Raw genomic sequence first — 14,791 nt, 5'->3', positions numbered from 1 at the left:
TGTGGGAGAATAAATGTTTCTCTCACAGCCAGTTTGTCATGATGAAAAATCATACCAACTCCGTCTTGTATTTCCCATTCCACGAAAATAGAGAACACTTCTACAAAAATTATTTTTTTGAGCAAACGAGGGCAAATAGTCCCAAAGAGTCTTTAAAAAAGACCAAATTGGTACATACCCTGTCCAAGCACAGAGAATTACAGAGGCTGGAGGGCTGAAGGTGCCGAAGGGTGTTCCAGGTGGACGTAGGAGAAGGCCATCTGGGTCCAAATCCCAGCTCCTCCGTCCACCAGCTTTTCTGCTCACTCCTGACCTCGCCAGATCAATGCTTTTTACGTCCAGCCCTTGACTGCTACCTTTTTGCTTTCTGTCAAAGCCCCTTCTACTCACCTTTTCATCTATGGTCCGTTGTGTTACCTCGCTCCTCGCTTACTCTCCTGCAAAACCCAGTGTTGGTGAAAATCAGGGTTCTGCAGGCACAACTCTGCTCCAAACAGCTGAGCATACCTGGGACATGCGCGCACACACCTCTGGTGACCCAAACTCCATCCCTCCACCCTCTCCAGGGACGCTCAGCGCTCTCTGGCAATCCTACCACGTTCGTTCTTTCCCTTTCTGACTGCTTCACACCTTTGCCTCTTTGCTCAAACCTCTACTATCTCCTCCTGTCTGTCTGTCTGTCTGTCTCGCTCTCTGCTAATGATCCTGCTGCTTTTTTCACTAGGAAACTAGAAGCAGCGAGAAGAGGAGCACCTCCTCTCCCCCCTGCCACATCCTCCTGCCTTCACACATACCTGTGTCCCCCAGAGCTGCGCTCTTTTCCGTGGATGAGCTGTGTGTGCTCCTGGCCGAGGTCCACTACCTCCGACCCACCGGGTCTGGTGCTCTTGCCTGTTCAGAACTTGGTTTCTGCAGGATTCTCCTACTAGCTTCGTCCGTGTTCCTCTATTCACCGGGTCATTCTTACTATTCGAACATTCTATAATATCTCTCTTCCTCAAAGATACCCCTTTGAATCCTTTGATACCCCTTTGAATCCACCAGCTTTGCCCCACTTCTCTGTTCCTCTTTATTTTTTTTTTTAAGATTTGCTTATTTTAGAGAGGGGGGTGGGTGGGAGAGGGGCCAAGGAGGAGAGAGAGAGAGAGAGAGAGAGAGAGAGGGAGAGAGGAGAGAGAGAGAATCTTAAGCAGACTCCACGTTGAGCATGATGCCCGACTGGGGGCATCAATCGCACAACCCTGACATCAGGCCCTGAGCCGAAAACAAGACTTGGATGCTTGGCTGACTGTGCCACCCTGGTGCTCTCTCTGTTCCTCTTTAGAGCAAAACTTGTTTGATGAGGGAGTTGTCTGCTCTTGCTGTCTGCAATTCCCTACCTTTTACTCTCTTCCCAGCGTTTTATGAACATTTTTGAACATACAGCAAAGTTGAAAGATTTTTAAAGTGAATATCCCTGTAACCACCACTTAGACTCTGCAACTAATGTTTTGTCTTATTGCTGTAATGCATATCTTGCCATCGACCCATACCCCTATCCTTGCATCAATCCATCTTATGTCTGATACATTTTATTTATTTTTAAAAAGATTTTTTTTATTTATTCATGAGAGATACACACAGAGAGAGGCAGAGACACAGGCAGAGGGAGAAGCAGGCTCCATGCAGGGAGCCCCATGTGGGACTCGATCCCAGGACCCCAGGATCACGCCCTGAGCCAGAGGCAGACGCTCAACCACTGAGTCACCCAGATGCCCCTAATACATTTTTTTAAATAAAAACCTTTATCTAAAAATAAAACCCCTTTATCTCGTTTTTTCATTAATTAATTAATTCCAAATTCTTGTATTATCTGAGCCAAGGCAGACGCTTAGCCACTGAGTCACCCAGGTGCCCCTGCTTGGATATGTTTTAAACTAAGTTGCAGGCATCAGTGCATTCTTTCCTAAACACTTCAGTGTGCATATTATTAAGTGGAGTTCAGTGTTTATAGTTATTTTCTCTTTTGAGGTGAAATTACACTGAAATGCACAAATCTTGAGTGAACCCCTCAGAATTCTGATGAATGCACACCCACCTCTGCGATCCAACCCTTATCCAGGGATGGAATATGGCCATCAGCACAGAAAGCTCCCTCGTGCTCTAGTAGGTACTCTTTTTGGCAAATTTGCTCACTGAGCATTTATTTTTGAGACTCATCCATATCATGTACATTTTTCGTGCCTGCCTTTTGCTAAGCATCATTCCATTGGCCATATCACTGTTTGTTTTTCATTTTCCTGTTGATGGACACCTGAGCTCTTTCAGGTTTGAGCTGTTATGAAAAACTTACTATGAGCAAACATAAAAGTCCTTTTGCGGATATGTGTTTCCTTTTGACTAAATACTTCGGCATGAAATGATTTGGTTACGGGGTAGGTATATGTTTAGTTCTATAAGAAACTGCCAGAACTGTTTCTAAAATGGTTGTATCATTTTATATGCGGACCAATAAGTATATGAGAATTCTGATTGTCCTATATTCTTGCCAGCGTCTGATTTTGTCCACTCTGGTGCTTATGTATGTAGCGATATCTTACTGTGCTTTTTATTTAAATTTCTTTGATAAATATTAACATTAGGCATCTTTTCATGTGCTTACTAATCTTCCTCTGTGAAATGTCCCATCAAATCTTTTGCTCTCTTTTTATTGAACTATAGTCCTTCGTCGGATATATGATTTATATTTATTTTCTTCCAGGCTGTGATTTACCTATTTGTTTTCTTAATGGCATCTTTTTTTTTTCCTTAAAGATTTTATTTACTTATTTGAGAGAGAGAATGAGGGAGAAAGAGAGCGTGAGTGGGGGGAGGAGCAGAGGGAGAGGGAGAAGCAGATTCCCTACTAAGCAGGGACTATGATGCAAGGCTCGGTCTTGGGACTCCGGGATCATGACCTGAGTCAAAGGCAGATGCTCAACCCACTGAGACACCGAGGTGCTTTTCGGTGAACAGAAATTTTTAACTTTGATGAAGTCTAATTTTTTGTTTATTGCTTTCTGTGTCATTTCTGAAAGCTTTACAGTTTTAACATTTACATTTAGGGTTATGATCCATCTGAAATTAATTTTTAAAAAATATTTATTTACTTGACAGAGAGATACAGAACCATAGAGCACCAGTGGGGGGAATGGCAGAGGGAGAGAGAGAGAGTAGCAGACTCCCTGCTGAGAGGGAGCCCCACGCGGGGCTTGATCCCAGGAACCTGGGATTGTGACCTGAGCTGAAGACAGATGCTTAACTGACTGAGCCGCCCAGGTGCCCCTGAAATTAAGTTTTGTGTATAAGATTGGGGGTTGAGATTTATTAATTTATTTTTTGTCACACAGGAATTTAGTTATTTTAGCATCAGTTACAGATCATTTCTTTATTGGATTTTTTTGTTGATTTGTGAAAATTGAAATGCCCATGTAAGTGTGGGTCTGTTCTTGAGCTCTCGGTTCTATCCTGTTGCTCTGTTGATTCCATGTCAGTATTACACTGTCTTGATTACTATAGACTTACTAGTCAAAATCTTAAAGTCAGATAGTATAAACCCTCCAACTTTGGTCTTATTTTTTATAATTGCTTTGGCTCTTCTAGGCCATTTGCATTTCTAGACACAATTTAGCACCAGCTTGTCAATTTCTACAGAAAAGTCCAGAGAGATGTTTGTGATTAGGATTGTTAGATCAGATCATTTTGTGGAGAACTGACATCTGAACAGTATTTAGTTTTTAATCTATGAACATGGTATATCCACTTATTTAGGTCATCAATTTCTCTCAGCAATGTCTTGTAGTCACATTCTCATTTGAACTCACTCCATGTGGGTTCTTGTGACCAGGTCCCCTAGAACCACTCGTCCCATCACCAATGTCCTCTGTTGGTGTGTCTAATGGCAAGTTCAGTCTTCCTGTTTATTTCTCAGCTGCCTTTGATGTAACTGATCACTGTAGAGTTGAAGCATTTTGTTCACCTGGCTTCTGAATCATCATGTTTTTCCATGCTTTCTCATCGGCTCTCTTTTGGCCTCCTTTGCTGTATTCTTCTCTTCTTCCTAACATTTAGATGTTAGAGGGCCTCGAGCCTCAGTCCTTAGCCTTCTGTGCTTTATCCATTCTCAGTCACATGGTATAAATAAATATGTTATTTAAGGCCAATTTTATAACTCAGTTCAGAATCCCAGACTTCTATATCCAAACCCCAGACGACTATATCCAACATTCTACTGATCCTCATTTGGGTATCTAAAAGATGATATTAGGGACACGTGGGTAGGCTCAGTCAGTTAAGCATCTGACTCTTGATTTCAGCTCAGGTCATGATCTTGGTTGGGGTCATGAGATAGAGCCCCATGTCAGGCTCCATGCTTAGTGCAGAGTCTGCTTGCGAATCTCTTTCTCCCTCTCTTTCTCTCCCTCCCTCCACTTGTGTGCTCTCTCTATAAATAAAATAAATAAAATCTTAAAAAAAAACCCCTAAAAAACGAAGTATATCACACTTAATCCATGCAAAATGGAGCTCTTGATTTGCCTCTAAAACATTCTACTCCTCCTTACTCTCCACCACCCACAGTAGTCCCAGCTCAGTAACTGGACTTTTCTCTCTGTTGCTTTATATGTCATAGTTAGAGTGTTCCTTGACACCTCTTTTTCTTTTACATCCCATACAGAGGATGGACAGCTCACATCAGAAAATCCTCTTGGGTCTGTCTTCACACCAAGGCACCAACATCTCCCACCTGGCTTACTACAAGATTCTCCTAAGTAATCTGCTTTCTCTTAGTCTATTCGTTAGCCCCACAACTGGAATAATGGTTTAAAATGTCACAGCATTTCACTCCCCTCATTAAAACCTTTCAAGGCTTTTCCATTATATTTTGGCAGAAAAAAACTGCAGTTGTTTACATAGCTTTATGATCAAACTTCCCTGTTTACTGACTTAATTCTCTTCTGTTGCTCTTTCTTTTACAGCCTCTGACTGCATTGACCTTTCTGTTATTTTCGAGCACTCCAAGCTTGTTTTGACCTCAGGGCTGTTTGTTTCTTCTGCCTGGAACCTTTTCTCCAGGTAATTACAGCTTACCTTACTCCATTCAGGTCTCTGCCTAAGTGTCATCTCCCCAGGGAGGCTTTTTCTGACTACCCTACCTAAGGAATGTGTGCCTACCTGTGATCACTCTACAGTCCCTAACTCTGCTTTGGTTTTCTTCTTAGTACCTACCATTATCTGGTTTGATATTTATTTGTTGATAGCTTACCTGTCCTAATAGAATACAAGTTCCCCAAGGATGGGGCATTTCTGCTTGGAATCATTAAATGCTGTTAGCAATGCCTCTCACATAACAGGTGCTCAAAAAATATATGTAGACTGGATACCTGTGGGCAAGTTCACCTTGCTGGCCCCATTTTCTTCATTTGAGAAATGGGGAAAATAATGGTATGTACCTCACAGGGCAGATGTGAATGTCAAAGAAAATATTGGGAGTAGTAAGATAGTGTGGTGATAGTGTTGGCTGTCATTTTGTTGTTATTATAATTGCTACTTAGTAATATAAATGATTTAGGTCTCATAATCAACAAATAGATATGAATGCTATGTAAGGTAAAATTAATTTTGCTGGTGTATGCTTTCTACAATGGTTGATTTTAGAGGTGTAACCTATGATCTGCAGTTATTGATAATTTAGTTGGGGGAAACAGGTATAACTACATGAAAAGCTAAATGCGATAGGATACTTAACCAATCCAGACCGCAACAGAAATATCAGGCATGATTAATTGTCTAATGCACTTGCTGCTGATTATTCTAGGTGTGATACATAAAAACATTTTTTTTTCTTCTAAATCCAGGTGATCTGAGAAGGTTTTGTGGAGGCTGTAGGTTTGGGTTGCCCCAGGGAAATCTGGGGAGGATTTTAGTCTATTACTGGTTGTAAAGGGAAGGGCATCACAGGTCCAGGTCCGGTAATGACACAACCCGAAGTGGGGTGGTAGAGGGTGGGGAGAGGAAGAAACTAAGGGGGTGTGTGTGAAGAATTGAATAAACCTTTGTGACTGGTGAAAGAAGTATAAGGAGGAAGCTGTTTGAGAGCAATGTAAAGGAAACGGGGTAGGCACAAAAGCAAATGGCTTCAGGCCACAGGAACCGCCAGGGCACCAGATCCTTCCAGTTAGGTAGATTGGGCAAGCAAGGCAGGAAGTGCTTCTGGGTGGTTAGGAAAGAAGGGAACATATCACAAGCTTGTTGCAGGCAGGTTTGGTGCCCTTCTCGCCCTGCCCCTCTCTCCCCGGGCTGGTGGCCGGCGGGTTACCCTACAGCACATTCAGGGGGTGGCTGTGCTGGGCCCGTGCGTCCACAGAGAGGCAGCAGCAGGAGGGCTCCATTCTTCTGTGCCCAGGATCTAGAAACCAATTTTGAACTTCTGTTCTTGCCCACAAGAATTCCCACTCTTAGTTTTTAGGTGATGCGAGTAGGAGACAAGTGACCCATTTTTACTGTGGCTCCTTATTAAAGAAAGAAAGAATAGGGAACTTGGAAATTAAAGGCCCATTAATAAACATACTAATTTATGTTTTAACGGGCATGCTAAGAAATACCCAACTTGTTTTTCAGAAGACCGTATTATGTCAGTCGTATAAAGCCACATTGTAGAGAGGAAAAGAGTGCATTGTATGAGAAGGCGCCACGTAATCTGTGAATTGATCCGGTTATAAAAAAAATAAATAAAGATAGGTTATTTCGTTGGCTATGAGATAAAACCTGCTTTAATGATACCATTTGGTGTAAATTTGCGGTGACCTAAAAGGCTGTCTGTAACCTACACCTTAAGTTTCTTCTTTTTACCAACTTACAAAATGTTGTTACCTTTTGGGGGTTAGAGTAGGTTTTAGAGCTGTCTGTAGCAGTTGAGGAAGTGACCCTGTAAAAGCAGCAAAGTAAATAAAATATAGATATGAGCCGTGACAGATGTTGCAGAATGGAGAGTGGAGGTGAGGACAATAAGCGATGTTGTCACGAAGGCAGTGCTGGCGACACGTGTCACGGATTAAATAATAACGCCCGTTGGCGGGCACAGTGGGGGGAGGACAGAGAGGGCGTTGTTTCAGCTCGTCTATCTCATCTCAGACTAATTGCTTAAGTACAGGCTTCTGTGCTGGCCATAGCCAAAGGAGAATTAGATAGTCGAAATACTGTAAATTTTGTGACCCACTCTGGATGGCCAATGAGAACTAAATAAAAGAGCTTTGAGCCTAGAATCCAAAGCATTGTTAGCCTCGCCTGCAGATGGTAACCCGGAGGGAGGCAGCATCCTCTGGCCAGGCTCTGCGCTCACCGTGCCTGCCTCCCCAGATCGGGTTCTAGCTGATGTGACAAAAGGCATAGACTTCACGTGCTCCTCTGCGCTCCTGACAAAGCCCCACAGAGGGGGATGGCAGGTGCCACGTCCTCTCACCTGCACCGCTCCCCCCCCCCCCCAGGAGTGGGGTCTTCCTGGGTTGTGGCCTCTCCGAAGTGTCACGCAGTTGGGGTTGACTTTTCCTCCTCTGGGCCTTTGTGATGAGCTAATGAGCTGATACACGTGAAAGCACTTTGCTGACACAAATGAAGGGATGAAGTATTTTTATATACTATTTTTAGGATGTGTAGTCGGTGGAGGAAAGAACACACAAGTCAGAGCGCCTGGGTTTGAACCCTGGGTGGTTTCACTAGGTTCCCCCCTTTTCTGAATTCCTTTTAAAAATATCTTTCTGTGGGTTTTTCTTTTCCTCCTTTAATCAGATAGATGTTCTTTTTTAAAATATTTTTTAAAGATTTTATTTATTTATTAATGAGAGACAGAGAGAGAGAGAGAGAGAGAGAGAGACACAGGGAGAGGGAGAAGCAGGCTCCATGCAGGAAGCCTGACGTGGGACTCGATCCCAGGTCTCCAGGATCATGCCCTGGGCCGAAGGCAGGCGCTAAACCACTGAGCCACCCAGGGATCCCCAGATGTTCTTTTTCTTTTTTTTTTTTTAAGATTTATTTATTGATTTTTGGAGAGAGAGAGAGAGAGAGAGAGAGAGAGAGAGAGCATGCACGTGTGTGCAGAGAGAGAGAAACCCCACTGCAGTGGGACTTGATCTCATGACTCTAAGATCATGACCCGAGCTGAAATCAAGAGTCAGATGTTTAACCAAATGAGCCAGTGAGGGGCCCCTAGATGTTCTTTATTTTTGTGGGATGCCATTGGCAATAGTGAAATCAAGGAATCCCTTTTCAGAATAATGTTTAATGCCTAAACTAAAATGCATAAAATTAGAATGCATAGGATTAGGAAGGAAACCATTTATACTGATCTACAGTTATCCATATATCAAAAAATATGTAATATTGTTTTACATATATATACTTTATTAATGCATTGCCTATCAAGAACTAGTGGCAGGTCTAGTAACTACTATAATTTTGAAGCAGTGACGGGTGGAAATGATACTTTGTGACAATTGTAATGTGATATGAAGATATCTTTGACTTCACAGGTCACAGGTATGGCTCCTTTTACTTGGATGGTTGCCTACATTCATAATGGAAGGGAATGCTCAATTTCAGTTAGAGGTTAATAAAAATTAAAACAAAAGTGTCCCCCCACCCGCATCCTGACTTCTGTTTGAGATCCTCAGGAACCCCTTGCCTTAAAACTTCACCCTGGGGGCTCCTGGGCAGCTCAGTTGGTTGAGCTTCCAAATCTTGATTTCGGCTCAGGTGATCTCAGGGTCCTGGCCTCCAGCCCCGTGTAGGGCTCTACGTGGGGAGCCTGCTTCAGGATTTTTCTCTCCCTTTGCCCGTCCCCCTGCTCGCTCATTCTCTCTCTCTCTCTCTCTCTCTCTCTCTCTCTCTCTCTCTCTCTCTCTCTATCTTGTAAATAAAATCTTAAAAGAAACCAAAGTCCAGCTCCTGGGCCTGTCTCTGCCAGCCCTCTGCCTGCCAGGGGCCTCCTCCTCCCGTGTTCCCAGCAGGTGACCTCAACACCCCCCACCAGGCTCAGGCCTGCAAACCTAGCTTCGGGAGAGCATCCCTGCTGCCTGCCTTGCTGCCCCAGCCCCTTGGTCTCGCTTGGGAAAATGTAAACTCTTGTAAATTTGCAAGTCCTGGTCTGCCCTTCCTGTGGCCTGGAGATGTCTTCTTAATTTCTACTCCGCAAGGCCTCGCGCCTACTCAGCTTTCCCCCATGCCCATCTGGTCCCTTTCTGGGTCAGACTCTCTTGGTGCCTCTCTGCCCCTGTCATTTGCCATCAGGGGACGCCTGCCTCCCTTGCAGGATTTTCTCCTGCTCCCTGTGGTCCCTCCAGTGGTCCGTCCCACGGCTCCCTCTTTGACCTGGAAGGCTGAGTGGGTGCCCTCGGCCTGGGGTCCCCCACCTGCCCTGGAGCCTTCTGGTCCCCTTCTGTGGCTGCCTTGCTCTAAGCCTTTCCCACTCTGAGGACTGTCTGCGGAGCAGTTCTCCTCTCCCATCTCCCCCTCCCTTGGGTCTGACCAGGGCCTGGCAGCCTTTCCCAAGTGCTGTGCACTCGGGAGGAACAGAGTTGTTAGAGTACGTAGTTAGGAGCCCTCACATCAGAGCCAGACTGCTTGGGTTCTGATCCCGGCTCCACCACTAGCTGATTGGCAAGCTGCTGATTCTGTGGGTGCTTCTGTTTTCTCGTCTGTGAAACTGGCATAGAAAGACAGGGCTGTGATCTAAGTGAGCTACTGCTTGTGAACCCATTCAGAACCATGCCCACGCTTTAAGCTCTTATAGTAAGAGCCTAAGTATTAGCTGCTGTTATTATTATTAGTTTTAGCTTGAGTAGTGTGGTTTGGGCTTATCTAAAAGTCACATCCTGGGGCACCTGGGTGGCTCAGTGGTTGAGCATCTGCCTTTGGCTGAGGGTGTGATCCGGGGTCCTGGGATCGAGTCCCTCATCGGGCTCCCTGCATGGAGCCTGCTTCTCCCTCTGCCTCTCTCTGTGTCTCTCATGGATGGATGGATGGATGGATGGATGGATGGATGAATAGATAAATAAGTAAAAGTCACATCCTACTATTATTTTTTCCTGGAGTTTGCTACTCTAGTGTGATTGGAAACCCAGTATTTAATTACTCTTCATCTCCACTGAAACCCAGTATTTTCTCATCCCCATTGCACATTGATTTTGGCAGAAATAATTTATATGAGACAAAAGGAAATACTTTTGACAGAGAGGCAGAAACAATCTTAGGGGTATGGCCTTTTCATAGAGCGAGGGGCACTGCCCCACCAGTACTGAGCTACTTGAGCTGGGGGTTTATCCATATTTCTTCCATTTCAGAGATTATGTTGACCTCGAGGGCATTTTTCTCACAGCTTTTTGGGTAAAGAAGAGATTAATATTACTTATCAGGATTTTTCTGGGAATGTGAATCATTGTATATGTTTGCAAACCAGATCACAAAAAAAGAGATGATTTTCAGTGCAATTAGTTTTTTTTTTTTACATGAGTGTTTTCATGTCCTCAAGAAATATTCTGCTCTTGTGCATGTGGGGCAAACTTTCCATGACCTTTACCACACATTTTATGTGGCATTAACGTGCTCTTATAATGGATCCTTTTCTGCTTTTTTCTCTTCCAGCCTGAGAGTTGCATTTCTGCTGAGGTTTAACTGTTCCAGCCTTTTCTCAGTTTTGCCACCAGGTGGGGTTCTGGCTCCTTTTTAAGGCAAGGGCCGCGTATCTCATTTTTTTTTTTCTCTCTCTTTTTTTTTCCTCTTTTTTTTTTCTCTCTCTCTCTCTCTCTTTTTTTTTTCCTCACTGAGGTGATCGTCTTGACCGCCTCATTCTAAGGGGACCCCATGAGAAAACGTTGAGCCCTGACCTGGGAGTGGGTGGCGGAGGCAGGCAGGTGTGGCCTGCATGGAATTCCAGGGAATCTCCAGGTTTTTCATGCCGGATCTTGTTGAGCTCATGCTAATGACTTCAGTTTCACAGGTTTTGAGTAACTTGATTTTACCAGCGATACATGTAAATCTTGTTTGGCAGCAAGTGAATCAAGTTTTCCTTGAAACTTTGGTCCACTCTTTTGGCTTAGAAGAAACAATAGAGTTAGGTAATCTTGACTAATATGTTAAATAGGTCTTCTTTAAGTAAAGTAGAAATCGTAGAAGCAAGCCAGGACAATCAAAGCTGTCCTTAGAGTTGACAACTAGAGGCAAACTGTGTGTGTGGTACTGTGGACACGTTGTGCTGAAAAGCAGAGTATGGATTTTCATTAATTCTTGAGCAATGTGTTGGAATATTATGGACTGTTTTAAGATAAAAACGCCTTAAGGAGATTATCAATTGCACATTCCTAGAATGAGAGATAAAATTTAAATTTCTCAGTTTAAAACCATAGTCCTGTTCAGTTCCATTTTATTTTATTTATTTATATATTTTTAAGGATTTTATTTATTTATTCATGAGAGACACAGAGAGAAAGAGAGACAGAGGGAGAAGCAGGCTCCATACAGGGAGCCCGACGCGGGACTCGATCCCTGGTCTCCAGGATCACGCCCTGGGCTGAAGGCGGCGCTAACCTGCTGAGCCACCTGGGTTGCCCTCAGTTCCATTTTAAGCTATAAAAAACCATAATACTGCCAAAAAAATCTTTGATCTTATCAATATAACTTTAGTGTAGATGGTGAAACTGATTTATGAGTGGTTTTTAGATTCACAGACACCAAGTGAGGATCATGTTAGGTTGATCCTCAGATGGAAGCTACACTTGGGGTGAACCACAGTATAATGGATAGAAATATGGAATCACTGTACTATACATTTCTAACTAACGTAACATTGTGTGTTAGCTATACTGAAATTAAAAAAAAATAAAGTTAGAAGTTTCTATATTGTAAAAAATTTTTTTAGAAGTTTCTTTAGTACACCTTCTCTTGAACTTGATTTTTAGAAGTTACTGAGATGTTAGGCTTAATTAATCCTGTGCCTCCCCCAAATCTGAAAACAGTACATGACTTTGATTCTCTCGGAAATAGTAACTTCAGGGGATCCCTGGGTGGCTCAGCGGTTTAGTATCGGCCCCTTTGGCCCAGGTCGTGATCCTGGTGTCCCAGGACTGAGTCCCACGTCGGGCTCCCTGCATGGAGCCTGCTTCTCCCTCTGCCTGTGTCTCTGCCTCTCTCTCTCTCTTTCTCTGTGTGTCTCTCATGAATAAATAAATAAAATCTTTGAAAAAAAAAAAAAAGAAATAGTAACTTCATATGTCCCTCTTACGCACCGTGAAATTGCAGTGCTGTATCACCACCAGTTAGCCATTGGGACAACATTGTAAAATTCAAATTTCATGGCCCTAATGGGGTGGGGGGGGCAGACTGTATTCCTCCTATTTAAAAGGAATGAGTCACTTTACTACAGTATGTGAGGAGCAGGAAGGGAGTGGGGGTTCTCTTCGTGTGTGTGTGTGTGTGTGTGTGTGTGTGTGTGTGTGTTACGGTTTTCTTAGGCAGCAAATTCAAAAATGAGGCCTGAAGCCTTTGCTCAACTGTGTACGTGGGTTTTGGTTCTCACGGCCGCCCCGTGTCTATTTAACATATGGGGAGTGGTTTCAAGTTCATTACTAAAGCTTATAGGCTAAAGTGCTTTGTGGGCTTGGCTAGGGTTTAAGTGGCCAAGTTGGGAACAAACTGCCTTCCTCGTGCATGTGGATTCCTTCCTCCCCTCTGGGCTATCAGCTGCTTTGGAGATTAGGTTCCTAAGGAAGGATTCTCTCAGTAGAGCAGTATGAAGCGGCTGCTTTCACAGGGGCACCAGGTTAGTAAAGAACAGTGTGGACTTCGTGCTGCGTGTCAGACTTTCTTTCTCTGCTCACGGGCGTAGGGGAGCCAGCATAGCACATGTGAGCCGCGGCCGCGCTCTTGTAGAAAATAACGGGAGTCACTTGATCCCGGGTCGGTCGGGGGTTAGGATCCTCCTTAGAGCACAGGCACGGTCTGACAATATTAAATGCACGTGGAAGCTAGGAGGAAACGGCGTATGCTGGATTTGCAGTCTAGAGATTTATACTCGGTGGTGAGCATTTTCAGTTCCTTTTCCCCGGTTCCTGCCTTTGTGTCCTCCCGTTAAATCCTCTAGGCGTAACTGTGATTGTAGTACATGGGTGATTGTACTTTTTTTTTTCCCATTTTTTCTATTTTATTTTATTTTATTTTTTTTGGAGCCTTAGGCAGCCGTGTGTTGCCGTCTAGCTAGCGGCTCTGTGCCTCACTCTCGGGCCCGACGCGCGGTTTTCCCTTGGGCCTACTTGTTGTAGTTACAATGAACCAGAATATCATTTTAATTTTTCTCTTTGAAGAGTCTGGCATTTTTCTAGAATGCCTCATAAAATACCCGCATAGCTATTGATGTGGGCGGAGTGTACAGGTGGCTCAAGCTGGACTGAATCCCTTTTTCTGTCACTGTTTGCATTCTGGGGTAGTTTCCTCGGAATCTGAGGTTACTTTTGGAGTAAATCTGATGAAAAATGGAGTGTGCCTTGTGAAACATAGCAGTATTGCTAATGGTCATAAAATGAAATTCAGCGAACGACATTAAGTACCAAGGGGCGTCTTCTTTAATTTCAGTAAAGACCCGGAGAGCAGTTTTATCTTTATTAGTTTGTCACCAAAGTAACCCAGCATGAAATTGGTCTGCAGGAGTAGTTAGGTTGGATGATGTTTTAAAGTTTGAGACCCTATGGACTATTCTTATTTTTATGTTAAGTGTGCTTTAGTTCGAGGTAATGTGCTTGTGTTTTTAAATAATACGAATCTGCTTCTGTTATTGCTATTTTATCCTGCCCTTTAAATTCCTCCCCTGCTGGGAAATATGGTGCATTAGAAAGGATCCATCCTTCCATGTTCTTCTCTGTTTAAAAAAATAAAATTGAGGGAAAAGAGGGATTAAAAAAAGGAACTTTCAAAGGGTCCTTGAGGTGACATGCTAAATTTTAAGGACCTCAGTTCCTAAGGATCACAGTTTCCATATCTGCTGAGGCTGGAGTTGTAAAGTGATGATTATGTGCCATTTCAAGATAATAAAATTAACTGTACTTTATACCCTGAGACACAGCGGTCCAGTTATATTGTTGCCCCTACCTCTGCAGATCTTTTTTTTTAAATAGCAAATCCACGAGGTCATTTTAGTTTAAAAAAAATAAAAAGGCCAAGCCTGCTCTAACTTGCTCAATATATGCTCCGACTGCATGTTTGTACTATTATGCTATTATGAATCATTAATGCTCTTAATTTAAAATTTAAAAGAAGACTTTTGTCAACGTGATTGTAGCTATCCAGTGATTAAAAAAAAACAAAACAAAACAATAGTTAGGGACATTTTGCTCATTAATTATACTTGTGCTTAATTAGCATGGATAAAAGTCTTAAAAAGCCCACATAAAACTCATTTTGTCTGGGAGATCTGTTTCTGTGTTCCCAAGGCCTTCACAGCCTTTCATCTAGAGAGGAGAACCAAACAAAATACCAGTGAGGAGAAGCACAAATAAACAAATGTGGCAAAGTAGAGAATAAGAGGGCAAGTTACCTAAAAGCCACATTTTAGGGTTTTCCCAAAGAATATTCATTACAATAGTTTACTTTGAACCTGGGGAGGGGAAAAAAGACCATATTGGTAAGGAGTTTGGAATCTGTAATTTGAGGATAAAGTAGCTAAGCAAATCTTATTCCTGACTCTAGGTTTGAAGAACACATGCCGTAATTCTTATTCTTATCTTGCCCGGCT

The 14,791-nt window shown here is 43.2% G+C and overlaps 1 protein-coding gene across 8 annotated transcripts in view; it reads left to right on the top strand.

Annotated features, from left to right (window-relative positions):
• Positions 1 to 14,791, top strand: part of PLD1 (phospholipase D1) — a 204,828-nt gene that overhangs the window by 27,923 nt on the left and 162,114 nt on the right. For 2 of the 8 annotated variants that reach the window (XM_038583905.1, XM_038583900.1), the window contains exon 1: positions 12,673 to 12,826. The exons of 3 other annotated variants lie outside the window; for them this stretch is intronic. The gene's annotated coding sequence lies outside the window, so the exon portion shown is untranslated. Of the gene's footprint in view, positions 1 to 5,006; positions 5,092 to 12,672; positions 12,827 to 12,950; positions 13,085 to 14,791 lie in introns of those variants that run through there. 3 more of the 8 variants (XM_038583902.1, XM_038583906.1, XM_038583907.1) reach the window with 3 other exon arrangements.

The sequence above is a fragment of the Canis lupus genome, chromosome 34, assembly GCF_011100685.1.
Source record: "Canis lupus familiaris isolate Mischka breed German Shepherd chromosome 34, alternate assembly UU_Cfam_GSD_1.0, whole genome shotgun sequence".
Classification (NCBI taxonomy): Eukaryota; Metazoa; Chordata; class Mammalia; order Carnivora; family Canidae; genus Canis; species Canis lupus.
This window is presented reverse-complemented; position numbering and strand designations above follow the sequence as displayed.